Source organism: Bison bison, unplaced genomic scaffold (genome assembly GCF_000754665.1).
Source record: "Bison bison bison isolate TAMUID 2011002044 unplaced genomic scaffold, Bison_UMD1.0 scf7180017837531, whole genome shotgun sequence".
NCBI lineage: Eukaryota > Metazoa > Chordata > Mammalia > Artiodactyla > Bovidae > Bison > Bison bison.
This window is the reverse complement of record NW_011473842.1, coordinates 21,403-21,882: the sequence shown is the minus strand read 5'-3', so window position 1 is coordinate 21,882 and position 480 is coordinate 21,403.

Genomic DNA, 480 nt, shown 5'->3' with positions numbered 1-480 from the left:
TGCCTTCTCCGTTTAGTTGTTCAGTCGTGTCTAACTCTTTGCAACCCTATGGACTGTAGCCCGCCAGGCTCCTCTGTCCATGGGGATTCTCCAGGCAAGAATACTGGAGTGGGTAGCCATTTCCTTCTCCAGGAGACCTTCCTGACCCAAGGATCGAACCTGCATCTCCTGCATTGCAGGTGGATTCTTTACTGCTGAGTCACCTGCAAAGCCTGTTTTCCATACTGGCTGTACCAATTTCTTTCCTTCCCTGATAGCTGAGTTGGTAAAGCATCCGCCTGCAATGCAGGAGACCCTGGTTCGATTCCTGGGTCAGGAATATCTGCTGGAGAAGGGATAGGCTACCCACTCCAGCATTCTTGTGCTTCCCTGGTGGCTTAGCTGGTAAAGAATCCACAATCAATGCGGGAGACCTCGATTTGATCCCTGGGTTGGGAAGATCCACTGGAGAAAGGAAAGGCTACCTACTCCAGTACTCTT